Here is a 27,257-nt window from a genome sequence, read left to right on the forward strand (position 1 = left end):
GCCTGTGACTGAGAGCTTTCACAGTGTCGAATAAATCCAGCCAACATTAGAGACTAGAAATGCTATGAATATAGAATGTGTGATTAGGCAAGATTGAAAGGCAAAGAAACAGGCTTTTTTTCCCCAGATGTAACTAGTATATTACTGCTAAATTAAAACAAAAATAAAACCCCTGTGCTTTCTTCCCAGATCCTGGATGGATGCTTTTAAAAATCCTTCTCGTTGAAGTCCCGAGGCTGTTTGGGTCTGCCAGCCTCCTCCAGCTGATGCCTCTCCAGTGAATCTCACCCCCATGCAACTTAACAGCCCCCATGTTACAAATATTTTATAACGGCCCTTTTATTTCATGAAGTAAATTCATGGGTCAATTACCTATTTACCAAGAAAAAGCACAAAATAAGTGAACACAATGACAAAACCAAAATATCAATGAGAGACACAGGGAATGTCATGTAGAATATATGAGCTCGGCTGCATGCAAAGCCCTGCTGCAACTGTCAGCTGCTGCCACCTCCATCTGCAGAATCACCGTGAACGCTGTGCAGCCACAGATCATTTGAGCAATTGGGGTGCAGCTGAAATGGTGCAAAAATTCTCTGAGTCACTGTCCAGACACAGCAGAGCACAATATTCCTCATTTACATGGTTATTGTAGTCATGGAAAACTCAAGTATAAATGTAAACAATCTAGAAAAATAATAACCCCTTATTATTCACATAAAATAGTTAGGTTTTAGATTCAGTTAAGTAAAAACAGGTTTTTCACTGTGTGTCAGAAGGTCAAAGTCATGCAGGTAGAGCACAAGTCTTGGTTGCACAGGACAGGCCCCAGCATAGAGGACACCTAGCAGGACAGCCCAGCCAGCCATCAGCCATCATGACACCTAATTTGCTTCCCTTCCCCCTTCCCCCAGCCCCCCACATTTCAAAATGCCATCCAGGTCTCTGTACTCCACACCCCTATTGAAGGAAGATACTGTGCTGCTTTCTGCTCAGTTCTCCAATGAACTCATCTCTGTGTAAGAATAGTAGAAAGCCTCATTTCTACAGTAGATAGGAAGATTAATTCTCTATCCTAATTATTTCACTTAAACATAAGAAAAGCCACAAATAATGACTCCTAAGTTATATCATGGACTATAGAAAAAAAGGAAAAAATAAAACAAGAAAGCAACTTTGAGAATTGTCCAGTGATGTAAGTACGTCGGCACATCAATGGCTGAAACCTGGGTTGCCTAAGCCTTGGGATCATTCCTGTGGTTAACATTAAATCTAGAGTCATTATTTCTTCAAAGAATCACTCTCAACAAGAGTCTCACTTCTCTAAGTGGTAGCATGCCTGCAAATATGACCTGCCATTGATCTTTCCTCAAATCAACACCTCCATAGAGACCACGGATTGCCCCAAGACCACAGAACACACAGAACATGTTAAAAAACAAGTGCTGTGCCTGGCGCAGAGGCACTCAACAGCAGGTGCTGGTTTCCTTTTGACTCCCTTGGTCAGGGATGCAGAGTGGTACTGTAGCTCTGGAACCATTCAGAAGCCATTTGGGATCTTTTCTAGATCTTACCCCCACTGCGTTACTTAGGGAATTTTTAAAACCAGATCCATGAAATTCGTATAATTGTCCCTTTTACAAATAAGGAAACAAGGCGCTCAGAGGTGAGCAAGTTTGCCCAAGGTCCCAGAAGCAGAAAGTAAAAAGCTATATTTTTGACCCAAGTCCCTTTGTCTCTAAGCCCATGTATATTCCACTATTCCATGCTTCTTAGTCTCAGTGATTATTAGTTCCCTTCCTTCCATTTCCTTTTCCCCCCTGAGTTGGTACTCTGTTTCTTCTTTTTCATTTTTTAGTCAGAAAGGAAAATAAGTAAAAAATACTAGTCTTCTTTATGTCTACAAGATAAAAGTATTTTCAAATCAGTAAGTATCCCCTGTTAGAGGATTTTTGTTATTCGAATAATTTAGCTATTGAATTGCTTAAGAAGTCAACTCTGACCAACCCAAACACAAATCACTGGAAGCATAATGGGCTGTCTCAGGAAATTTAAGGATAACTAGGCAAATCAATCTTCAGAGACAGAGAATCAGCGATGGTTCATATGCCGTCTTTTTGCAGACCTGGGTTGCTGTTTGTGTGACCCAGTAAAAGCCACTCCTGGTTTCCACATCTCTCATTTCAAATTTGGATACTCATAAGAATCAACCTGAGAGATCACTTATGATCAATAGGTGAGATCAAGTCAAAAAGTACAGCATCTAGGAGTCCACTCATAGGGGGAAATTGGACACTTCTCAGAGGAAAGGGTCAGGACAGTCAAACAAACAAGTGTCCATCACAAGAGGAAAGGGCAAAGATGAGAACATTTTAGTAAGGGAAAATCACCAAGACTTGATGAAAGACCAGCTATAAGGATAAATATATAAAAGTGTAAAAAAATTAGGTGTCAATGAATATTGATACATTAGGTAAAATAAATAACTCTTTATATTTTCTTCTATCTAGAAGACCTTTTAAAATTAAATTTAAGTGGAGTTAAAATCAAATCTGAGGCGCAAAATGATACTGAGCTCTAATCCAATCAACTGGTATGTTTAAGACCATTACATAAGCTGCCTTTTGCTCCTCCCCTTTCCACCTCTGCTTAACTAACAGAAGAATAAATAGAAAAGGAGATGAAACGAAAAGCAAGATGTAGAAACTTTAGACCTCAGAACAAAGCCAGAGCAAGATCCTGAAGAGGTAACCATTTCAGAGGTTACCTGCAAATCCCCCTAGGTGGAGAGAAAAGTAATGATGCCCAGCTATTTCTCATATATTCACAGTAGACCCCCAATAAATACTGATTGACTGAATAGGAGCTCTGGATCCACTTTGGTAGAAGGCAATATTTAAAGTTACTTTTAGTCACTGGACAGAATAGCCAACATGTTGATCAGCTACAGTTTTCACTAATGATCTAATTATTTTGCCATTACATAGTCACAGCCATAGACCATTTCAGCCTTGTAAATGTGTTCATTAAATTTTCTTATTTTGAAGGGCAGAATGTGAGTGTGCCTACAAACTCATAAATATTAATACATTGTGTCATACTTTTCCCCCTAAATCCCTCTCCTCCTACAGCTATTACTGAACAACTAATGGGAGCAAGCCACAGTTTGTAATTACTTTCCATTTTTGAAAGAAGACACCACTTCCAGTGTCTCACTAGAAGCAACAATCTATTTTAGAGTTGTAAGACTATATTGCACATCACCACACATTTATGCAAAGAACAAGTTCAAGCTTGCAACTAATAATTCCTAATGAGTTGTTCAGCACTCATTGGCATGAAAATAAGAAATTGTCATGAAAAGGACCCAAATGGGATAAGAGCAGAAGGAATTACGCATAGATTTTTTTGTTTTTGTCCTCTTTCTTTCCCAGAATAAATTATAGCCCTTTATTTGACTCCCTAACCTACTAGTGCTACACCTGTAACAATAAACTGGTAATTTGTCCTCAAAGGGTGTGTCCTACCCAATGACCATTTTAAAATAACGAGGAAGACTCAGAAAATCCCCTAAAGACATAAGATGATTCTCGTTTCTGATATCTACTTTCAAAGCCTCAAAGAGCCTGGGTTGCTGTTTCTAGGAGTATGCATCTCCTTATAATACTCCTGGGAATATCATTTGTATTGGATGGGAATCCCACTGATCTTTCAGTCATGATAAAATTTGTAGAAAGAGATTTAATTTATAAAGAAGACAAAATAAACGCCAAATTTGCAAATGGCTTACCAAAGGTAAAAGGTTAGTAAAAGTCCCAGGGTCAGCCAATGAGTGCTTGCGCTCAATAGCCAAAGGAAAGAAAAACTGCAGAGAGCGGAGGACCCCTCTCCTAGCAACTTGAACCTGCATGCCTTCCTTGGCTGGGCCACTATCAGAACGAGATCATTCGTAAAAGGACACTTGTTCTCCAAAGGTAATGCCCCCACCTCCAACCCATAATAAGATCTCCTTATTTTTCCTTCCCCACACTTCCACCCTTTTGTGTTCCCTCTTCTTCCAGTCCTCTTTCCCCACACCACTCGTGGCTCTTCTTTGAGTCAGGTGCTTTAGCATCAACCCTGACCAGCTTGCCCTTTATCTGGCCAGTAGTGCCCTCCCAAGTAAATACCTTGGCTCTAGTATATTTGTAGAGCTGCAGAGTTAGAGTGTAAAGAACAGTACACTCATCTCTGAAAAGTTTATCAGCTGGAGGTTCTAGGTGTTTTTTTCCCCACCAGGAAATGCTTAAAAGAAAATGTCCGGGGCGGGCCGCGGTGGCTCAGCGGGCAAAGTGCTTGCCTGCTATGCCGGAGGACCTCGGTTCGATTCCCGGCCCTAGCCCATGTAACAAAAACGGAGAAACAGAATACAATAAAAACAAGAAAATGTTTAAAAATGTTTCCCTTTCTTCCTTCCTTCCTTCCTTCTCTCTGTCTTTCCTTTAAAAAAAAAAAAAAGAAAAAAAAGAAAATGTCCGCACACCTATTCCTTCCTCAGCAGCAACAGCAGACTGTTCCTGCTGCCTAGATCATTTAGAACACCAGCCATGAGTTAGGGGAAGCTACCTGCTAGCTAGTTCTACCACTTTCCTTCCCCCTGATCCAGGAGACATGGATAGTGAGTGCCATTAGCATCATAGGAAAAATACAAATAAACAGCATTAAAGTACAGTGAGTCAAAATCAATGAACATACACCCATTTGAATAATACTAAATTAAAATAAATATTGGCAATCATGGCCATCCAAGAAGGATCAGATTACTGGAGGAAGGGGATCAATAATAAAACTTACTTAGGAAAACCCCAATTGGGCAGGCCACAGTGGCTCAGCAGGCAGAGTTCTTGTCTGCCATGCCGGAGACCCCGTGTTCGACTCCCAATGCCTGCCCATGTAATAGAAAAAAAGAAAGAAAAGAAAACCCCAGTTGAGAAGGAGTAAAGAACCTTAGTGATATGACCATCCCGTTCCACCCAAACAGCTTCTTTCTGAAACTTCTCTGTTCAAAACGTGGGTGCAGGGAAAATGGTGGAGAGGAAGGCAGGAGAGACGTCAGAGAAGCCTAAATAATCTGTTCCAACTCTTGCTCCAAAAACCCTTTCTGTAGCAGCAGCTTTTAATGAAGATGAAGGTAGTGAGCCAGAAGAAATGCCTCCAGAAGCAAAGATGAGAATGAAGAATATTGGAAGGATACACCAACATCAGCTGGACCAAATTTTTCAACAAAGGAAACCCTGGGTTTTCTGATAACCAGAAGTCATGGGAACGAAATGTAAAATCTCACCTTGGAAATGTCCATGACCAAGACAATTAAATGGTGTGTTTTGAGACTGGGGTGTAGGGTTGGGTGTAAAGTTAAAAGGAACAGTTTCCTTTTTAAAAGAATAGTATAAGACTATCTTTGGAGCCACTTTTTTTTTTTTTTTTTAAGATTGAGTGGTACACTAATAAATGAAAGTTTTAAATTAGAGATCATTTATGTTTTATATACAGGTTTCAAAACATTTGCTAATTTTGTAGTTTCATGTGATTGGTTTCCAAAGATTACAGTAATAAATCAGAAACGGTATCTTTTTAAGAACTGCATATTTTTTAAGACACAATTATTAGCACATTAAGAGGGAAGCAAAAAGTTATTGTCTATTTAATTTAGTTCAAAATACAAGCATTTTCTCTCTTAACTCCCTCTTTTTTTAATTACCTAAACTGTACGGCTCCCAGGAACAGCCTTATAGAAAGGGAGTATTGTATTAGAAGGAGAATGTCACTGGACTATTGACTGAAAGTAAATTTAGATAAATTTTCAAAAACAGCTTTTTTTTCCTATGGGTATTTGTTTTGTTTCAAGTCATCATAGTATTGCATTGCTATCAGTGGATACAGATGCTTAGCTCTTTAAAAATAAACATTTTTTGAAATTTACGTACATTGTTGAGTATTTGAAATAGCTCACTTAATACTATAATGGGTCTTGTCTACCTTCATTAGCCTTCAAAGAATTCCATTTGCTACCAAAGTAAATTCTAGTATTTTGAATGTGCTTCTGTTGGTTTTTGTTATTAGCTAGTTGCTGTAAGCATTTCCACCAGAACTTGAGGTAAATTGTACGGAAGCTGTTTCTTTTAAAATACAAACCACCACCAAAACAATATATATGTACATATTGCTGAAATATTTGGCTATTCTTATTTTTTAAAAGGTAAAAGCACCAAAAAATAATTAACACTGTATGAAGATGGAAAATGAGAAGACGTACTTTCTGTACTTTGTCAAAGCATTTAGGTTACTAACTTGTGAAATCCAATTTAAATTGAACTTTCTTAATAAATTAATATGGCTTATTTGAAGTGTATATGTATTGACCAGTAGTCTCTCAAAACCACATTTTAGTGAAATAGAAGGAAAGAAATTGCATCTTCAAATATATATCATGAAACTTCTGACCACATATACTTTGTTAGTTCCCTTTGTTGTAGGATTTGGTTTTGTTTTTGGTATTTTTGCATTGCATATGAACCTTTTTAATGTAAAGGTTAAATGTATCTTTAAAAGCATAGTCACAAATAGAAGAAGCATTCATTACAATGGTTTCCTTACAAATTCCTGTAATGTCAAATTTGGAGGCAACTTCAGACTATTTTATTGGTGGTAACTGCTCACTGATATCTTTTAATAAGTAATTCATAACTCCAGAGAAGCAGCCTGACAATTGTATATTTCGAACACTTTGTTCACTTGCATTTAAGTTCAGAATAGGACCCATATAAAACAATGGAAATGTAGATAGAACTATTAGTTCTTACATGATTTAATTTTATCAAGATATGTGGATTTAACTTACATTAATATAGACAGACTTTCCATTTCACCCATTTTATTATTTATGTTAAAATAACAACTGTCCCCCTCTTATATATTCTTTTATTGACCCAAATGAAATATTTACATAAGGTCAAGATGGGAGAGAGTAACGACTGAGATGAATGTCTTTACTAGAAATACCAATAATTTGTCAAAGTAAAAAAAAAAAAAACATGGAGAGCTTTGTGTCTGGTCTTATTATAAACACAAAGTATTGCTTTGTTTTAAAATAAAGAACAGGAACAAATAAAAATGTTATACTAAAGTTCAATTATACAAGGAAGCATTTCTATCATCTATGAGTACATTTTAGATTGTGAATAGAGCTCTAAAGTGACCTTCAGTCCCTGGGTTACACAATGGTCCCCTGCAAAACAGGCACATGAGATGGATGCCCTGTGCTGACACAAGGAGACTTCAGGCCTGTGTAGCCTAACCAACAAGATCTAAAGCTTACAAGAAAAAGGGTGAGAAAAAGAACCTAAGCCCTGACCAATCAGCTTCAGATAAGTTTCCTTCAGCCTTGATGTTCCATTAAGATGGAAGAACAGAACTTGCTTGACAACATTTATTCCGCCCCCCTTTCTTTCAGACTATAAAATCACCTGCTTTTTACTTGGTGTTGCCCAATTAGCAAAATGCTATAATATTAATAAAGGTCTCTCTATTTGCACTCACAGTACTTTTGACAATTGTGACATCAGAAGTGGGACCTAAAGACACTCTCCTTCAGCCTCCAAGGTGTCTGCTAGATATGGACACTGGCACCTGCTGAGCCCTACAGGCTCTCTGTCTCTTCCAGCCTCTTTGAAGGCTGAAGGCAAGTACTCTTGGATCCAAGCTACCCTTCTTTGCACTGGAGCTCTTTGAGTTTTAATTTCAGTTTGTTACTCAAGGTTGGATTTAGGTAATTACCTTTGTTTACGCTGCTGTCAAGGGTACTAGAGGTTAAAAAAAAGTCTTCTGAACTCCCTTCAGAGAACACTACATGTTCAAACAATATGGCGCTCATTCATGTTTGTTTCTGAACCAATGGCAAAATTTCACTTGGGATAGTTTATCTAATCAATGGCCAATATGAGGACCTTTTTCATTAGATAGATGGATTTTTACCATCACAATGGAAAAATCATGGTTCTAAAATAAGACATGTACAAAAGGGTGCTTATTTAGAGGTCTCAAAACAGATTTAAGATTCTAAAACTGCATCCCTATAAGGCGCTGTCTCTAAACTATCTCAAGTTAATCAGGAACTAAAATCACAAATGAATCCCCAAATCCTCTTCAGTCCATACTATCTGCTCCGCTGCCTCTAAATCCTCCTTTGCCAGCTTACCCCTCTGAGCCCACCACCTCTCCCTCTTCTTCACTGTCCAAACTGATCTCCCTTTTTGAACCCCATCTTCAAAGGTCTTTCAAGATAAAACCTGCAGAGAATAACAAATTCAACGGCACTTGGAAACCTGAGCAAATTATCTTCAGCCCTTGGTCTAAAGCCAAATCTGAGCCATTGTTAAAGAATTCCCTAAGTGAAAGGAAGACCCTCCTTCTCCCTCAGCAAAAAAAATTTACTGAAGAATTTTGCATCTTAGTTCAGGCCAATCAACCTGGTCTGCCTGACCTTTATCAATTCATTCATATGCTAGCCAGGTCTGGAGAAACCCACAATTGGATTAGTATGGCAAACTGAGTTTCTCAGAAAGAGATATTAAAGTAGCCCCCATCACTTTAGATCGAGCTATCTTAACAATTATTATATGTCATCCTTAAGGCCATTCCCTGCAATTTTGATTGGGTCACAAGGCTGCAAAAAGGGTAAAGACAATTTTTGATTTTCAAGAAAGACTAGTAAAAACATTTGCCAAACACTCCAGACTATCCCTAGATGAATGCAGAGCTATAACTGCTTTTTTTTTTTTTTTTTTTTTTTTTTTTTGAAACATTTTTAAACATTTTCTTGTTTTATTGTATTCTGTTTCTCCGTTTTTGTTACATGGGCTGGGGCCGGGAATCGAACCGAGGTCCTCCGGCATAGCAGGCAAGCACTTTGCCCGCTGAGCCACCGCGGCCCGCCCTATAACTGCTTTTAATGTTATGTTTGTCAACATGCTAAAGCCCAACTTAGCTACCTTAGTAAAAAGGCACAGTCTGGATTGGGAAACAATCCCCATTATCGAGGTGACAAACTTAAGTGAATAGTTAGCTCACAGTCTAGCAACTGAAGAAGCCACTAAACAAGTTAAACAGCTTGTTTAACAATTACAATTACAGTCCCCTCCTAAATCATCCCATACCCCAAGACCTCCTGGAGTCTGTCATTATTACAAGAAAAAAAACAAACAGTCATTTGAAGAAGGACTACTTTAAATTAAAAAGCAAATGTCATGACCATGCAATCCACATTTCTCAGGGTGCTTTGGGTTGCTTCTAGCCCTTACACAAACAAAGCTCAAAATTAATGGAGAAATTTGCACCTGCCTAATCAATACTAGTGCTACTCTCTCTGCTATTATCCCTCCTCATTGAAGCAACCTGTCATGGTTAGGCTCTGGTGTTAATTTGTCCAAATGATTATGCCCAGTTTTCTGGTCAGGCAAGCACTGGCCTGAAGGTTGATGCAAGGATATTTCATGGCTGGTTGATAAACCAGAAGGCTGGTGTATTAAATCATCAGTCAGTTGACTGCATCTGTGGCTCATTACATTTGCAATCAACTAAGGTATGCCTCCCACAAGATAATCCAGTCAGCTGAAGGCTATTAGGGAAGAAGACTCTTTCACTGCTTCTTTAGTCAGCAAGCTTCCCCTGTGAAGTTCATTGTTCTAGTTTGCAAGCTGACAGAATGTGATATATCAGAACTGAAATGGCTTTTTAAAAAGGGAAATTTTTTAAGTTGCAAGTTTACAGTTTTAAGGCTGTGAAAATGTCCAAATTAAGGCACCAACAAGAGCTTACCTTCACTCAAGAAAGGCCAATGAAGTTTGGGGTTTCTCTCTCAGCTGGAAGGGCACATGGTGATGCCTGTTAGCTTTCTCTCCTGGCTTTTTGTTTCATAATGCTCCCCTGCGGGGCATTTTTCTTCTTCATCTCCAAAGGTCTCTGGCTGTGTGGACTCTGTTGGTTCTGGTTGCTTTCTTAGCTCTGTTGGCTCTAAAGCTTTTTCCAAAATGGTATCTTCTTAAAGGGTTCCAGTAAGCAAACCCCACCTTGAAAGGGTGGAGACACATCTCCATGGAAACCATCTAATCAAAAGTTACCACCCACAATTGGGTAGGTCACATCTCCATGGAAACAATCAAAAAGCTCCCACCAGCAATATTGAATGAGGATTAAAGAATTTGGTTTTTCTGGGGTACACAACAGATTCAAATTGGCACATTTATCCAGACCCTTCATCAGAGCCACCAGCTTCACAGCCTGCCCTATGGATTTTGGATGCTTCCATTCCCATGGTTGCATGAGACACCTTTATAATTCTCATATTTACAGATCTCTCCTATTGGGTCTGTTTCCCCAGAGAACCCTGACTAACACACAACCCATACTTGGAATAATATTGCAGATACTGTGGGGATCTCTAATCAATTTCAAACCACTCCAAAATTGGCCCCTATCTCAGTTACCCTAGGACCATACACAGAAATACATTATTTCCCACTTTTTTATATTGCCCCAGTTAACCTATTAGAATGAGATCTCCTAAGTAAATGTAAATGGATCTAAAATTTAATTAAAAGGTAGAAAAAATATTCCTCTCATTCTTCTTCGATCAAGAAGAACTTCTATGTCACCTACATACACTGAACCTAAAAACTGATTCCATCCTAGAACAATCAATAGATACTAATCTTCCATCCCTGAAGAGTTACCGTCCCAATCCCCTATGGATGTGGGAAAAATTAAGACTGTAGGACCAACTTTAATCCAAACAGACCCAATAGCCTTCCAAACTTCCTCAAAATCTCCTCAAATCAGAAGCTATTACAAGTTTAATTTCCATTGTTCAAGGCCTTATAAAGACAGGCTTAATAATTCCATGCACAAGCCCCTACAACACTCCCAAACTCCCTACGTGAAAACTGAATGGAAAAGGACAGAGATTTGTCCAACACCCAAGAGCAAGAAATAAAGTTGTTATTCCTTGCTTCTCCAGAGTCCCAAATCCTCATCTACTCCTATCCCAGAGTCCCCTTGGGATACCTAATTCACTGTAGTTGACCCCTAGTGCATTCTTTAGCATACCAGCCCACCCTGATAGCCAATGTCTATTCACATTCATGTGGAATGAACTATAATATACCTGGACTGTTATACCTCAGGGATTCACAAAATCCCTCAGTTACTTCTCTCAAGTCCTTAAAAATGACTTACGTTTTCCCTCAGGCTCTGCTTTTAAAACAAGATCTTAATAATTTCCTTGTATGTTCCACTAACAAACAGACATGTCAGGTTAACTCCCTACATTTACTACCACAGCTAGCCTTAAAGGGTCGTAAAGCCTCTAGGGACAAACTCCAGTTCATGCAGCAAGAGGTCACATATCTCCCTCTTCAACCTGGAGACTCTATCAGACCTGAAAAGAATCTCTTCTATACAAGACTTTCCAAAATCCTGGATGATAAAGCAGCAGAGAGAATTCTTAGGTCTTTGTGGATATTATCAGAACTAGATACCAAACTTCTTTCTTCTAGCATAATCTCTTTATGAACTCCTAAAACATAATGACCTGAGCCTTTGAGCTGGAATCAAAGCTAGACTGATGTCTTTCATAATCTGAAGGAAGCCCTATAAAATGCCCCTGTCCTTGGTCTACCTAACTATGACTTACCCTTTCCGCTGCATACCCATGAAAGAAAGGAAAATGCCTTAGAAGTATTAACCCAAGAGCATGGAGAAGTCAAGAGGCCCATTGGATATTACAGCATGCAATTAGATCCTGTGGCCCAAGCATAACTGCCTTGTCTCTGATCAGTGGCTGCAGCAGTCAATTAGCTAAAGTTACTGCAGACAGTTATACAGAATCAAATTGGTCTTTGTCTTCCTCATGCTGCAGAATCTTTGCTTTAATTCTGCTTTAACTCAATGTCTCTCTGCTTCAAGACTCATGTGTTTGAACTTAGGCATCTCTCTCCCTCTTGTAAGTGCATTCATAAGTACTCTTCCTAAACCCTGCCACCCTGCTCCTGCTTCCTGATGAATAAGCACCCAATCATGACTATATAATTCTTACCAAACCTCTAATTTCCAGTAGGCCTGGTCTCAAGGAAATCCAATAGACAACGCAGATCTACTCCTTTTTATTGATGGATCATATTTTAAAACTGAAGCCCTAGACAGCAGATGTAAAACTGCAGTAACTACTTGAACAGAGGTTCTTGATAGCAGTCCCCTTCCTAAAAAGCTTCCACCAAAAGGCAAAATTAATGGCCCTTCCTCAAGCCTGCCAAATATCTAAAGGTTTAAGAGCAAACAATTAGATTGATAGCAGATATCACTTTGATGTAGTACATAATTTTGGAATGCTCTGGAAACAAAAACACTTCCTTACCTCCTGTGGAACTGCCATTAGGAACAGAAAGCATGTAACTTCCCTGTTAGAAGCTTGTTTGTCCCTCAAGTCTGTTGCAGTTGTTAGAGGTCAAGCTCACACCCGTGAAGCCTTCAATTCACATGAAAGTAAGGGACATGGCTCAGCTGATTGGTCTGCTAAGGCAGCAGCCCGAACTCTCTTACAAAAACCACCTAAGCCTTGTATGCTGGATCAAGCTTCCCCATGCAAACCCAATCACTTAATAAAATACCAAGAACTGACAACTTCCAAAGAAAAAAGCCTATGGAAAGAATCAGGCTGTAAATCAGACCCTAACCAGAGTATCTGGATAGGGGCTAGCAGTCACCCAGTATTACCAGATGCCCTAATATTAACAATATTCTGAGTACTTCATTCAGTCACACACTTCCAAACAGTCAAAATGACTGAAATAATGGAAAAATACTGGTGAGGACACTTTTATAATATCACTCACCAGATCTATACTTCTTGTCAAACATGTCAGCAATACAACCCTGGAAAGTCATTAAAGTTTCCGTGGGACATTTTCCTTTATCTTCTGGGCCAATACTAATCTGACAAATATAAATATGTGCTAGTAATGCTCTGTAAGTTCTTTCACTGGGTAGAAGCTTTCCTTTGTAGACAAACTACTGCCTCTTTTGTAGCCAAGAAACTACTAAAAAGACATCATTCTAACTTGAGGTACCCCCACCAAACTTCATAGTGATCAAGGCAATCATGTTTTGGAGAAATAATTAAAGAAATATGTAGAGTCTTCCCTGTATACCAAAGGCTGCACTGCCTGTACCACCCCTAAACTTCAGGCCTGGTAGAAAGGGCCAGCAGGATAATCAAAAAACAATTAGCCAAGCTTAGTGACTCTCTTGAATTACCCTGGAATTACTTCCACTGGGCCTGCTCAACCCCCTTCAGAAAACATAAACTTACTCCCCACAAAATTATTACTGGAAGACCTTTACTACTTCCTCACATATTTGCAGGCCCTAATATTGCCCAACAAGACCTACTTAAATTTTGCAAGGTACTAATGAATTACTTTCAAGCTTATGTTTCACAAGTTGAAGAAGTCTTTGAAGGAAAGGAACATCACCTGACTCCAATTGACCCCCAGCTTGAAGAATTTGTGTATGGAAAAGACATCATTTTAAAAAGTCTTTAATTGGGGAGGGTGGGGGGTGGAAGGGTAGTTCAATGGTAGAACTCTTGCTGGTCATGTGGGAGACCCGGGTTTGATTCCTGGCCCATGCACTTCCCAAACAAACAAAAAACCATACAAACAGAAATTCAGTAAATGGTACTGAAATAAGGGGATACACACATGGAAAAAGAATAAAATGTGACCACTACCATACAGCATAAAAAAAAAAAGCCCAACTCTTTGGAACTTCAATGAAAAGGACTTATCAAGCCCTTCTCACTGACCAATGTGCTACCTGATTGCTAGTGTAGGCATTTGAATATACCTATCTCAACTTAAACACCACCTAACCACTGGAAAGGTACCCATTGATGACCCCAAATTCACCCTAGAAATTCATTATTCAAGATGCCCAGAAATAGAGGATAACTAATGTGGACAGTTTTCCCTAAGAGCTACTGATCAAGGAATATGTATTCTTTTCTTTTCTTTTACCTTTCTTTGCTTTCTAATCCCTTGCCATTTGCTATTCTTTTTTTCCTAGCCATACAAAGGACTGCCAACCTGGATATCTGTTAAATTGCTGAGTCTGTGCTAATTTAGACTCCACAGAAGGGCCCCAATTAATATCTATACCGATAGACATTCAAACTCAGATAGACATAAAAAACATATTTTGCATAGAACAAGTATGGGACAAAAGGGATGGACACTCTGTAGATAAGTATCAGCAATGGTCATCCCATTGGATTTATCTTACTCTTGAAGCAAAGAGGGATCCTATAGTATGAATTGCCCAGATTGTAATGAAGTTCTCTCTTTGCATAAACAAAGATAGTGATAGTAGAGCTTCTAGGTACTGTCCCAGTCAACCACTGCAATCAGACCCTTTGGTATGGCCAAAAGGAAGGCAAAAGGTATCATCTCTAGAATAACACAATCAAACAGGACTCTGATGATGTAGTTGACACTGATGATTTTGAGCTAAATGAAACAGTCTTTACTACCATCAGAAACTTCAGCGTGTTGGAACACCAGTGTTGTCCTTGTCTATAACTCTGACAATCATATTATCTATCTGGACTAATTCTCAGGCCTTGCTTGGATCAAAGGTCCTAATATTGATTCACTCATCTATAACCATTTCCATGGTCCATTATATCAACTATGCCTCATGTCCATTGTTTGTACTCCACCAGACTCCATAATTTTATAGATTTTGCTTGTAAAGATGCAAATTACTCTATACCTGAAGGTTAAGAGAGGCAAGAACAAAACCACCGGATTTTGTACTTTAACTCTCATTCTTTAACTCTTGAGCTATTTCAAATACCTCTCAAGGTATTTTTTCCTGTGTGGATTAAAAATGCCTATATAGTCTTACCACCCGCCCAGAGTGGGACGTGCACAGAAGCAACCTCCTCCCTGACCTAAAGAAGAGGAACCAATAAGAAACAAACAAACAAGTTGATTGTGATGATAAAAAAAGTATTTAAGCGCTCTAGCCTCCTATATTCTGGATTAGCTAGAAGGAAAAATATGAGAGGATTGTATGGTAGCCCATGACAAACTCTGAGATCTATCCTGTAGCCACTTTTTTAAGGAATACTTTGAAAACTATTGGTTTTTTATTTCTTTGCTTTGTATATATGTTATGCTATACAATAAAAAGAAAGTTTAAAAAAAAAGAAACAAGCAAAAAAATGTAGCCAACCTGAGATTTTTTCTTTATCAACTCAAAACCCATTTTAGACCTAATTGGAACACAATAGAATACAGCCCATTAATTGAAAAGCCTGGTATAAAGCTGGCAATTTCTGAAAAGAATATTTTGTTTTCATGGAATTCCTCAATTTGAAAAAGCCATCCAAGACATGTCAATAATACCAATGAGACACTAGAGAACTTACAACTGCAGACAGGTAGCCTTAGGCCCTACAAAACTGTAGGGTACTCAATATCCTCACAGCTCATCAAGAAGGGACAGGTACCCTCTTAGGGGAGAAATGCTGCTTTTATATAAATAAATCTGGCAAAACTCAACAAAACATTAAGGACATCAAAGAAAAGATTCAGATACTGCAAGAATTAGGGACTCCCAGAGTTATTTATTTAGCTGGTTGAATCTTAGATCTTAGGGATACTAAATTAGAAGCATATTTCAAAGCCTGTCAATCATTTCTCCTTAAATTATCATAATCTCTTTAATTCATTGTTTCATTTCCAGAATAACAGCTGCAGTTCAACAATGACTCACTTCCAAAATCATGCTGGTAAATCTGGCTTTCAATCTCAAGGCCTGCACTTATGATGCCTTACAGGACAAAACTTCTGATAACTATCTTCACTTACCCCAAAATACTGTTATTGCCCCAGAATAATATTCCTCCCTTGTCTTTCAGAAATCTCGTTGCTGACCTTTAATGGAACCCACTTTCCCACTGTTGCCTCATAGTTCCATAACATACTCCCTCCTCCATGGGACACGACACTGGACCTTTCTAACCACTTGAGTACCTAGGCTATCCCCCTAGCACCGTGGGACAGCACAAAGTCAATCTTTTTCAGGGAAGCTTCCCATGAAAGACCATGACGAAAAGAGGGAAATGTGAAAGGAGCTCTAAACCGACCTTCAGTTCCTGAGTTACAACGTGGTTCTGGGCAAAGGAGGCTCACCAGAGGGACACCCCATGCTGACACAGTCAGACTTCAGGTCAGCGCAGCTTGGAGACCCAAACTTTGCAGGAATAGGATGAGGAAAAGGAACCTGTGGTAGTTACATTCAGCTGTCAACTTGGCCAGGTGAACGTACCTAGTTTTGTTGCTGCGGACATGAGCCAATGGTACATGAACCTTATCTGTTGCTAATTCCATCTGCAGTAGGCTAGGAGGCAGGCCTGCTGCAATGAATGATGTTTGATTTAATTGGCTGGTGCTTAAATGAGAGAGCACAACGTAGCACAGCCTAAGCAGTTCAGCATACCTCATCTCAGCTCTCACAGTTCAGCCCAGGCCTTTGGAGGTGCATAAAGAAATCACCCCGGGGAAAGTTGTCAGAACCTAGAGGCCCGGAGAAGAGGCCAGAAGAGACCATCTTGTCCCTTCCCACCTAAGAAAGAACTTCAGTGGAAAGTTAGCTGCCTTTCCTCTGAAGAACTAACAAAATAAATCCCCTTTTATTAAAAGCCAATCCCTTTCTGGTGTGTTGCATTCTGGCAGCTAGCAAACTAGAACAGAACCTAAGCTCTGACCAATCAGCTTTGGACAAGTTTCCTTCTGCCTCAATATTCCAATAATCCGCTAGAACAGAATTTGCCTGACAACCACAGTTTCTGCCTTTTATTTTTGGAGTAAATTGCCAAAACCAACCCCACCCCTCCCTCCACACCTGCATGCTGTAGAACACCAACTCTTACTTGGCACTGACCAATTCACAAATTGTTATACCGTCAATAAAGCTCTCTTCTATTTGCAGTTCTTTTGACAAGATGGACATACACACGTTTTTCCTGTGGCAGGGCCATGAAGAGATGACAGCAGAAACTCAGAATTGGCAGCCAAAAGGTTAATCCTACCATTCTAGGGCAGCCCTCAAGCCAGCACCCTCAGTCAACTATTTTTCCTGCTTTCTACCACATGAACTAATGATGGTTTGACACATATGTTTCAACTTACTCCCCACAGTGCCAGCTATTGCAAATGCACAAATGCATCACAGTAAAGGAGGCTGCATGAAAATATTTGAAGCTATTTAAAGTAACTACAAACATATGCATACTTGGTTTGTAACATTTTCTCCTTATTGTTGTGGAGGACCAAGACCGTCTTTTCTCTGTCCATTGTTTTTCACCCTTTAGTTACACATCAGAGATGAATGTTATTCCCTCACCCCAAAACTATCAGAGGACTACATCACTGACAAAAATTATATTCAATGGGGTCATTCAATACAGCAATGCTTCTCAAAATGTAGACTGTAGCATGGTCTCTGGTGAGTTTAATATTTTTGCACATAGATTGCTATTTTAATGAATACCTTTAAAAATAATTTAGAATAATGAGGCTATTTCTTTGGCCCCCATGTTAGCACAAACTCACATAGTTTTGCTCATGTGGATACTATAAATTTTGTCTTAGTATTAAATATATGTTAAATAGATTCATTTACAAGGCATATCTATTTAGATATTTACTTTTGGACAACAAAAGAAATGCCCTTTTTAAAAAATTTATTTATTAATTCAAAAAAATTTAACAACAAACGAACTAAAACATTAACATGTGATCATTCCGTTCTAGATATATAATCAGTGATTCACAATATCATCATTTAGTTGTATATTCATCATTTCTTAGAACATTTGCATCCATTCGGAAAAAGAAATAAAAGACAACAGAAAAAGAAATAAAAAGAAAACAGAAAAAAAGGAGGGATTATACATACCCTTACCCCTCACTTTCACTGATCACTAGCAAGAAATGCCCTTTTAATACATAATCTGCGTGTTACTAAACATTGCAAATATGTAGAGTTTGATGCCTTTTTTTAAAAAAAAAGGAGTTTGAAGTTGCATTTATCTATAGGTGTTATCAGTAAACTGTTTTCCTTTACACTCTTTTAATATAATCTTTTGCTACTATGATAATTTAAGGAGGAAAAAGATTCCTTTTTACCAATATTTCTTCACATCTTAGACATATGAACTGTTTTTCCTTTCTCACTTTTCCTGTATTTCATCCTACCTCACTCAGAGAATAGTGTTACCATTGTTAGTTTAGGTAGTGAATTTTTCTAACTTCGTCATCTCAAATCTAACCCCAAGTTTATTGGTCCCTTACGTCCATTTGGGTTCTCTGGGACGTAGACAATGAGATGAAGTTAGGGAGCAAATGGTTTAACAGGGAGTACACCCATGAAAGGAAAAGGAAGGAGGCAGGATTGAGCGGAGGAGGCCAGCAGACCCTTGACATAGACCTGAGAAAGTTTGTACCTGCCCAACCAGGAGCAAGGATTGCTGAGCAGATGAATCAGATGATTGGATGGAAAAGGCTAACCACTAGCTTGCTTAGTCATTGCTTGCAGCATATCCCAAGACGAGTGTACCCTCAGCTCCAATGTTAGGGTGGATTCTGATGTTGCTCATGGCTGGAGGCGGTCCAAGAACCACATTCTTCACAGTTGGGGACCAACTCCTTTCCTGAAGGAATTCAAGTGGCTATGTCCATGTCTGCCGAAGATAGAATTCTATATTAAACAAATCCAACACAGCATTTTGAAAAGCAAAAGGAAATGTTAAGTCTGAAGAGTTAAATATTGTATCAGAATGCATAAATACATACATTGTAGTAACACTAGTTTTTCTAACACCAGACACAAATTTATGCATACTTACGCATACGGTTGGTTAATATTTGCAATCAGATTTTCTTCACTTAAACACGTTTAAAAATACACAATGCTAGAAATCCAACGGACAAGGCCTGGGCTGACCCAAAATGAGTGGGGAAGGAAAGCCTGAGTTCTCCATACATAAGAGTCTGCTTTATATGCAAATGAAAGTTTAATTCTATGGAGATATAAAAGCATTAAAATGGCACTTTGGTATTGGAAAGACATGCAAATACCCCGTATTTATTGATTCACAGATACAGGCTGTCAGGGAAGTGATTTTTTTGAAGTCCACTTTATCTTGTATAGTTTTTCACAAAATCTATCTTTATTTTTTAAGGATTCACCTAATTGACAAAGTATTGAATATGCACTTTATAGCAATGTTTTTCAAAATTATTTGGAATTATGCAAATTTCCTTAATCATTTGCACTAGTGTCTTTGTTTTCTTGTAAGTTCTATGACAGGGAAATGGTAAGCATTAGTTATCCATGGACACCAGCTACTAGAAAACACTTATCATAGTTAATGTTTAACATCTGTATTAATACTGCATGTACCTATTAATTAACCCCCTTCGTGTGGAATGTTTATGGTGCATGACATTTTTTAATATTTTCCTTGAGATGATCCAAACATTAATGAGAACTGCACATGTGCATCAAGAAGAGAACACAGCCTTTGTCCTAATCTTATTAAGTTGCTCCAGATGTGATAATATTGTCCTGTCTCCAATAGCCTTTTTTATCATTTTAGACTAATAAGATTTAAAATTAGAAAACAAAGTAACACGAGCAAAGGACTTCCTGAACTTGCATTTATATTTTCTTTTCCTTAACAATATTAAATTTCCTGTAGGTAAAAGAATGTGATTGTCGAGTCAATACTCAGCTGATTATAGATCTAGAGAAAATTTTCTTACACATAAACCAGAGTTATAAAACTCAGAGTATTTCCAAGTCCAGAACAGAACTAAATACATTACCTAACCCATTATAAAACACCATCTGCTGAGTATCAATTATGTGCCTGTAATACGCTGAATGCTTTCACATCTACTGTCTCACTTAATAATTTATTCATTCAACCTTAATTTATTAAGCTACTTCTATACTAGATAATAGGATTACAACAAGCATATTTACTTTCATTGTGGACTAATCTGGTGGGAAAGACCGACATAACTCCATCAGTCATCTATGACCGTATAACATACCACCCCAAAATTTAGCAACATAAAACAATAAGCATGTGTTATCATGCTTAATGGTCTGCAGGACAGCTGGGACAGCTCAGCTTCATTTGTCTCTCTCTCTTCTGGGATCAGCTAATGACCCCAGGCATGCATGTTCTGCTCAAGGTAATGGCAGAGATGTATGTCAAGACTTTGCTCATGCCATATCCTCTGACGTCCCATTGTGCAAAGCAAGTCACGTGGCCAAGCCAACATCAATGGGATGGGAAGTATACCCTGCCCACGGTGGGAGGGGGAGAGAAATAAAAATGTGCTGAACAATAATCCAAACTATCATAAATAAATGTTCAATTAAAAACTCTTATAGTACAAGGACAAAAATGTCAAGTGTATTGGCCAGGATCTTAAGGGAGGACTAGATCCAACCTAAGAGTCAGAAAAATTTCTCTAAAGATAATAGAAATGAGCTGAGAGCTGAAGGATGAGTTAAAAATAACTAGGTAAAGAGGAGAAGTGAGAAATTGTTCAGGCAGGGGAACAGTCGATAACATAAGTTCAGGGAACTGGAAGGGAGCTTCTGAGAGTGTTTAGATGAAGAAGAAGGTTGGAGATTATAATGCTTAGGAAGTGGGTAAGGTGAGATCTTAGAGGGCCTTGAAGACCATGTTCAAAAATTTTACCTTTACCTTGACACCACTGGGAAGCCATGAGAGGGTTACTCAGTTTAAGTAACTGAGATGTGTGTTCAAATTCAGCTTTGGAAATTACTCTGGTTGAAATGAAGAGAACCACTAGGAGTGTACTTGAAGAAATAAGTCATCAGCAAATAGATGGTAATCAACATCACTGACATAGCCTACCACCTGCTTTGTAAGCAAAGTTTTAAAGGAACGCAGCCAAGCACATTCATTTACAAAGGTCTACGGCCAGCCGTTTTCATGCTACAATGCAGGGTTCAGTGGTTGTGACAGAGACCATATGGCCCATAAAGCCTGAACTATTTACTTTCTGGCCTTCTATAAAGAAGTTTATAACCACTGCCCAGATGAGACAGCACCAGAAGAAATTATAGAGGGAGAAGAGAGAGGGCCTAGGGCATAGTCTAGTAGAGAAGAGAATGGCAAAGAGAAAAATGAGTCATCAGAATAAACTGAAAATCCTCATCTATTTGATAAGAGTTTTTTGTCTGCCTTCACAGATCTTAGAAACATAAGTTCAGAGAGTGTGGCGGTTTACAGTTCACAGCCACAAATGCCACCCTCTCCTTCCTATATTATGTCCTTTTTTTTTCCCTTAATTTTACATGGGCAGGCACTGGGAATCGAACCCAGGTCCTCTGGCATGGCAGGCAAGCATTCTTGCCTGCTGAGCCACCATGGCCCAACGATATTATGTCCTTTTGCAATGTGAGGTTGCCAATTCTAACAAAAGGTAGAGTCTGTTTCTCCCCTGCTTTCACCCTGAGTTCTTCTGGCTTTGACCAATACAATATGGCAGAAGTGACACTGTAAAAGTTCCAAGCCTGAGCTTCATGAGGCCTTGCAGTTTCCACTTATACTAGCTTTTGTCCTGAAAGTAACACGACGCTGCCCTGGCTAGCTTCGTTGAAGATGAGGGTCTACATAGAGAGAGGAGTGCAGATGGCAGTCAGCACTAACCACCAGACACGTGGGGAAGACATCTAGGACTAGCCAACCACCAGCAAGCAGCCAACCAATAGCAGCCACATGAGTGAACCCAGACAATGCCAGCAGAAGAGCCACCCAACTGAGCTTGGCCCACAGTGCTCACCCACAAAATCATGAGCTAACAAATAATTGTTATTTGAAGCCGCCAAGCTTGGAGTAGTTTATATAGCAAGAGACAACTGAAACAGACTTCACTGAGGTCACATGACCAAACAGTTACTAAGTTGCAAAACTAAGATTCAAACCTGATCTTAGGACTCCAAGTCCATGACATCCTCTCCATCCATGTTTAAACATGGCAAACAGCAAATTTATGATATTCTGTTAGTCTGTCTTCCCAGTGGTAGACAGATGTTAGGCAGCTGGTAGATTGATTTTAGAGTTGGACAGTTTATCATTATTTGAAAGGGTCTAGGAGTGTACTCTTCTATAAAATACACATCCACAAGCTCACCAAATGTCTGCAAATTCAAATATGTGTGGCTTTTATCAGTTTGGATTTTTCTTCCTTTCTTCTGGGTTCCATCTTTTTCCAAAAGAGATATCACTCAGCCCTTCACCATCACAGATACATAGTTTCGGTTTAGGGTTTTGTCTGAGTTGGATTGTAAATGATAGTCCTGAGAAGAGAATTTCCAACCATTAACTCTGCAGCATATAAATTGGTGTAAGAGGGGTTTCCTGCAAAGTGAGGCACAGAATAATTAAGACATATAAAATGAAGACAGCCAGGGACAATCATTGCCTGGATGTGGCTTAAGAGGGAGAGAGACAATGAGAGAGAGTTCCCACTGGGTAATGGCAGCCAGGTAGTAATATGGAGTCACTGGGCAATATGGGGAAAAAGGAAGAGAGGTGACATGGAAGGGCTGAAATCTTCCTTCACAATGAAGTCAAAAGAGCAGATATTTAATCCTGAGCAGGAAAAAAAAAGTTAAGGAAGAATGAGGCACTCAAGCATCTTACTAGAATGCAGGGACCTGCAAAAAGTCAATTTTGGCCCAAATGTTGAAGAGGATTAATGTGGGCTTCACTGCACTACACTTCATCTTCCAACCTCCAACCTCCTCCACCTCTTCCTCCCCACTGCTTTATTGTACTTCCTCCTGCCAACATCACCTTCTGTCCCTGAGACTCTCCTTCCCTTTTACTTTTCTTTTCTTTCTTTTCCCCCTGTTGTACCAAAATCCTCTTAGGAAAGCAGCCTTGGTTAGTTGCATACTAATGAGTTTAAATGAGCGTGTCTATTTTCTCCAGAGAAATTACATTGGAGGTCTTCTAATTACTGGGGGAAAAATGCTGTGTTAAAAGCATTTCCAGGAGTAGTGAGCATGTGGGAGAAGCGCTCTCTGGCACTAGGTAAGGCTATATGCTATGTCCATACCAGTTTGGCTTGGATACAGATTCACTGTATTTAGGAATAAAGGCATCAGTAAAAAAAGAAATCAGTAAATGAGAGCAGTATAGTAGGCTGGTAGTTTGGTAATATTATCCTGCCTCTGTATTCAGCCGAGGATAGATTTGGAGAAAACTCACTTGGGCAAGGAAGACTTAACAAAGTTACAGAAGAACAGATGGTTAGAAACAAAACTGGGAGCTACTGAGATAAAGAGTACTAGGTCAACAAATACAGGGATAAACTAAATACAGAGGGAAAGAGGTGTAGCTATAAATGATATAAGAAGTGGCACATAGAGGCACGATCATGAAGGCTGGAGAACATGGTTCAAATGAAGACTGAGTTACACTCACCAGAATTGCTGAAACCAAAAAGACCACATCAAATGTTAACAAAGATATGGAGCAAATGTAATCCTCACACATACTGATGTGTGCGTCCAATGGCACAATCACTCTAGAGAACTATCTGGCAGTTTCTTTAAGGTTAAACCTTTACCCTATGACTCAGCAACTCCCCATCTAGGCATTTACCCAAGAGGAATGAAAATTATGTTCTCCAAAAGATTTGTATAAGAATGTTTATAGCAGCCTTATTCGTAACAGCTCAGAATTGGAAACAACCCAATTGTCCCTCAACAAGAGAGTGTATAAACACATAAGTGCTATATTCACATCATAAAATAATCCTCAGCAATAAAAGGAATGAACTTCTAATGCAAGCCATAACATAGATACATCTCAAAAATATTATGTTAAGCCAAGGGTTGGCCAACTATGGCCCCCAAGCCAAACCTAGCTATCATCTGTTTTTGTTGTTATTGCTGTTATGAAAAAGTCTTTATTTTAAGAAAACAATTGAATTATCAAGTTTCATTTAGCAAAATACACCCAAAAGGAAATCACAGTACAGAGAAAGGTCTAAGGCCTCACCAATTCCTACAGTACCAGCATTGTGTCTCAATTTTCAAAAATTAACTTTTTTTTTTAAAAGCTTAAACTTAATCTAAAAGATTTTAAATGAAAATAAACTAAAATGAACAAACATGAGAACCGTTTCTTTGAATTAGGGATCTAGCCCCTTCGAGTATTCCAAAAAAAAAGCCCGTCTCCCGAATGTGTTTACTGTAACATGGTGTGAAAGACCCACATTTAACAAATTTGAAACTACTTTGAACTCAGACAAAATTGTTCTGAAGGACACTACCAAAATAGTAACTGAGAAAAACTGAAAAATAGTTTAGGATATCGTTCACTCAATAGTGAAAGTTTGCATAAGAAAACACTGAAGAGGTAATTTTCTAATCCAGATTTCACAGACTCATTTGTGCAAATGGGTCCCACAACTTCTGCTAGAGTAATAACTGCCCTTCACTGCTTGTGGGCTGCCTGTGAATATTTTATTGTAATCACTCAAAGTATTCTTAGGAAACCGGTCGTACCTGCCCACGCTGCGGCTCACCGCGGGGCTCTCGAGGCCGCTGCAGGTGAACTGCGTGGACAGCCCCATGCCCTGCAGTATCAGGCTGCCGGACGGCGCCGTTCATTGCTGGCCCGGGTGGCCAAATTCAAGAAGAGTTTAGGTGTCTGTGCGGCATGTTGGCTCAGTCTTTCCCCATCGCCGCCACTGCCTCTTCATGGGTGGCAAACTCAACATCGGCTTGGCGGGGCTCTCTGCCATCAGGGCTGATTTCCATGTGCGCTCTTACAGGGGTGAGCAGCGACAAGTTGTAAACGTCGTTCTCGGTGGTTCTGTAAGGCAGCTCCTCAATGCGGACGCAGCGAGCTCGCCGCTGGGTCCCTGTGGTCGAACATTCCGGACAGGTGCATCTCGCCCAAAGAGGTCGTCGGTGGTGAAGCCGTGGCTGTGGCTGATGCCGCTGTGTCCTCCTGGTCCGTGTAGCCCGCGCTGTAGGCTCCGGGCCGCATCCCCTCCAGGCCCACCTGCTCAACGATGCCCAGGTACCTCTTGGCAGTGCCGGGCCGGTCATAGGGCCCAGGCTGCCGTGCGGACACGAACTTCAGAGAGAGACCCGAGGAAGACGTCGCCTCTTCCTGGCTGGTCTTGAGCACCTCGATGTACCGGTACCCTGTTCTTTCCTTGTGCTTCCCAAGAGCCTTCTCAGCCAACTCCTTCGAGGCAAACTGCACAAGGCCTCCCCGGTGACCCTGCCGTCCAGATCCACAGGCAGAGTGATCCCGTTGGGCATCATTTCCAACCCGGAGAAGAAGTGCACGATCTCTTCCTTGGTGCAGCAGGAGGGGTGTCCGCGCAGCCGCACGAAGCCATAGTGGGCGGTGTGGGCGCTGTGCTCGCCGCGGTGCTTCAGCGCCCAATCTATTTCCTTTCGGTGGGACTTGAAGACCTCAAAATACACGTGGTGACACGTGCTCTCTCTTTCTTTTTTTTCAGGGCCATTTTTATGTCCTCTTCCGACTCAAGTTTGGCAAAAGCCTCACCACTCTGCCCACCTCCCCTGGTGTAGATGAGATGAGCGCAAGACCAAGGCAAGCCACGGAGCTTGACTACAAATCCTTCACCTCCCTGCTCGGTGGGCTGGTCTCAGCGGATGGGGACGCTCGGGTCCAGCAGCCAGGAGAGGCAGACCTCGAGGTAGCAGTGGTGAAGATAGGCCCCGGGGCACTGGACGTCAATGATCCCTTCTCTGCACACCAGCCCCAGGCACCTGCCAACTGTTTTTGTAAATAAAGTTTGTATTTACATATTGTCCATTTCTGTGCCAAAGCAGCAGAGTTGATTATTTGGAACTCAGACACCAAATGGACCACAAAGCTGAAAATATTTATAACCTGGTTCTTTACAGAAAAAAAGTTGGCCAATCCCTGTGTTAAGAAAAAGATAAGCACTAGAGTACATACTATTTGATTCCATCTAGATGAACTACAAGAACAAACAAACTGGGAAGAAGTTTGTTTCCTCTCAAGTTTACACATGAGAGGAAGAAATGACTGGAAAGAGGCACAAGGAAACTTTCTGCAGTGATGAAATATTCTATATCTTGGTTTTTCCTGATCAAACTAAATATACAAGGTACAGGCATTTTATAAATAAAGAGGTGTATCTTTGGGGAAAAAAAAATGAAAATAAGCCACTTAGTCAACCTTATCTTAAGGAAAAAAGAATTAAAAGTAATAATTTGTTCAAATATAAGAAATTAAATTTGAAAGAAAAAAGATGCAGTTACAAAAATCACCCCAAATGAAACATAGATAGTGAAAAGACTACCCATTAGGAAATTAGGGCGTCTAAGAGTCCTGGTTTCCAAAACCAGAGCCTCCATCCATTTTATGAATGAGCTTAGTTGAGGGACTGACCTTCTTCAAGCTTCAGTTTGTTCATCTTCAAGCTGCAGATTTTGGACTAGACTGTCAAGGTGATCCTTTCCAGCTCCCTCATTCTGTGTTTTATGGTTCACACCACCAAAAATCAGACACTCCTCTCCTGCTTACACTAGTCCCAACCTTATCCCCCCACCCCAAGACTGTGCCTTAATTATACAGTTGCTTGTGGCAGCTCTCCACAGGTCACTGTATAATTTGTGTGTGCGTGTGTGTGCATGGGCCAGGAATGAACATGAGTCTCCCACATGGCAGGGGACCATTCTACCACTGAACCATCTGTGCACTGCCTCCACTTCCCTTTGCCAGTCTAATAAACAGCCTTTGGAGAAAGGCAGTGAAGAATCTAGGACTCTTTTAGGCAAAATGAAGTTTTGATCAGTTGGAACTGACAATCAATGACAAACTGTCTTTACCACTGTTTTAGTTTGCTAAAGCTGCCAGAATGCAACATACCAGAGATGGATTGGCTTTTTTTTTTTTTTCTTTTTTTTTTTTTGCATGGGTAGGCTCTAAGAATCAAACCTGGGTCTCTGGCATGGCAGACAAGAATTCTGCCACTGAGCCACCATTGCCCTGGATCGGGTTTTAATAAGGGGATTTATTTAGCTTA

At 39.8% G+C, this 27,257-nt stretch overlaps 1 pseudogene; it reads right to left on the reverse strand.

The window, feature by feature from the left end:
* Positions 1 to 24,605: 24,605 nt before the first annotated feature.
* On the reverse strand, positions 24,606 to 26,645 carry LOC143675861 (heterogeneous nuclear ribonucleoprotein F-like; annotated as a pseudogene).
* Positions 26,646 to 27,257: the final 612 nt, after the last annotated feature.

This window comes from Tamandua tetradactyla, chromosome 3 (assembly GCF_023851605.1).
Source record: "Tamandua tetradactyla isolate mTamTet1 chromosome 3, mTamTet1.pri, whole genome shotgun sequence".
In the NCBI taxonomy this organism is placed as follows: Eukaryota; Metazoa; Chordata; class Mammalia; order Pilosa; family Myrmecophagidae; genus Tamandua; species Tamandua tetradactyla.